This window comes from Trypanosoma cruzi, genomic scaffold, assembly GCF_000209065.1.
Source record: "Trypanosoma cruzi strain CL Brener 1047053517155 genomic scaffold, whole genome shotgun sequence".
Lineage (NCBI taxonomy): Eukaryota > Euglenozoa > Kinetoplastea > Trypanosomatida > Trypanosomatidae > Trypanosoma > Trypanosoma cruzi.
Genome location: NW_001849539.1, coordinates 79,688 through 81,642, shown reverse-complemented (window position 1 = coordinate 81,642; position 1,955 = coordinate 79,688). Strand labels below are relative to the sequence as shown.

At 56.9% G+C, this 1,955-nt stretch overlaps 1 pseudogene, besides 1 other annotated feature; it reads left to right on the top strand.

Annotated features, from left to right (window-relative positions):
- Positions 1-1,955, top strand: Tc00.1047053439803.9 (annotated as a pseudogene; the record flags this gene model as incomplete).
- Positions 1-1,955: a sequence feature (areas not merged during assembly with more than two copies in the genome that could not be assigned to a particular haplotype).

Here is a 1,955-nt window from a genome sequence, read left to right as displayed (position 1 = left end):
AGTTTTCAAAGGGATACGAGACCTGCGGGATGCATCCGGCATGCGGCTCTGCATGGGAAGGGCAGATATCTCGTCATGATGACGTCGAGTGAGGACGGCAGCCGCGGGTTTTACAGGGCGGACGAAAAGGGGGAGTCGGTGGACGGAGGCATACGACACTCCTTCACGCGTGTGGGGCAACTCACTGACACGTGCGGGGCACGGCGTGCAGGGTGGCTTCGTCAGCGCGACGGTCGATGGACAGAAAGTCATTCCCGTCAGCCGGCCGGTATATTCCGAGACGGACGGTAAAGAAGAAACGCGTCGACTTCACTTGTGGCTGTCGGACCTGCGGCGAATTTATGAAGTTGGGCCGGCATCCACTGTTGGTGAGAAGGTCGCCGCCAGCACTCTGCCGCACTCCGTTGAGCCGCAGGTATGGAAGGATCCGATAGAAGCGAGGAGATTGTACTGCTCGTACGAGGTCGCTGCTGCAGAGGACGGTGAGTACAACATTGCTTTTGCGGACTTGACGGAGAAGTTGGGGGACATGAAGAAGTTGGTGGCCGCATGGAGGACGAAGGAATACGGTTGCGGGAACGAAAGGAATAATAAGAATCGCAGTGACTGTGATGATGGTGGCCTCACCGAAGGGCTGGTTGGCTTCTTATCCAGCACGTCAACTGACAGCACGTCAACTGACAGCACGTGGAGAGACGAGTACCTCTGCGTGAATGCGACCGTTCGCGGGGAAGTGACAAGTACTCCCGATGGTGGATTGACGTTCAAAGGACCCGGAGCAGGGGCGGAGTGGCCTGTTGGCAAAATGGGGCCGAATCGGCCGCACCACTTTGCGGACAAGAATTTCACCCTCATGGCTCCGGTGCCCATCCACGAGGTGCCGAAAGCAGGCAGCAGCAGCTCTATCCCTTTGACGGGTGTGAAGCTACATGACACCGGCCACACGGTGCTCTTTTGTCTGTCGTACACGAATGAAAATAAGTGGGAGGTAACATTCAACGGCAACACTCAGAATTCTTTGGGGGATCCCAACCGGGTGCAGGGCAGAAAATATCAGGTGGCACTGGGAATGGATTATTATGTCAAGGATTTGATTGTGTATGTGGATGGATTGCTGGCATGCGACAGCGAAAAAGATTATGAGGACTATGAGGGCTTCTTTGAAGAGCTAAAAACAGTGTTGAGTTCCCACAGCACATCGCACTCCTACATTGGCGGGGACCGCGCGGGGGACTCGGACGACGTTCATGTGACGGCGAGCAACGTCCTGCTGTACAGCCGCATATTGAGCAATGCCAAGCTCAAGGCGGTAATGAAGAAGATCGCCGTTGGCACTCCAGTGGCGAAGGTGCCGGCCTCGAAAGGTGCGCCTCAAAACAGTTCTGCGAGTGAAACCTTTCTTCAATCTGCCAACGAGGCCGTTGTCATGAATGAAGAGCGGCAAGACGCCACATCATCATCATCGCAAAGTCAACGCTCACCAGCGCAACCATTAGGGAATAAAAATGGCCCAGCAGCTTCCATGCAAACATCTTCTGCTGATGCCATTGGCCCATCCACCTCAGGTGGTACGGGGGAAGTGAAAGAGGAGGAACCCAGCAGCGGTGGAATGGTGCCTGCATTGTCTCCAGCGTTGAGCGCGGGCAGCCGTCCGCTGCCAACACGCTCGCCAGCGACAAACAGGACGCTGGCCCTGAAGGGGACACGCATGCTCACACTGCCGTGGGCACGAACAGCGGCCCCGATTCACTCAGCAGCACCGACACGACGCCCGCGGATGGCGCCACAGAAATCCCTGACCCCCGCACAGACTCAGCAACTGTTCAACGCAACGATAGTGTGCTGGACGGCGTTGGCACCGCACCGACTCATCCGAGCACAGCGCCTGCGGAGTCCAGATCCCATCGGAGTCCAGCGCAGCGCCGCCCCTTGGGCAATGACTTTTTTGATTTGGA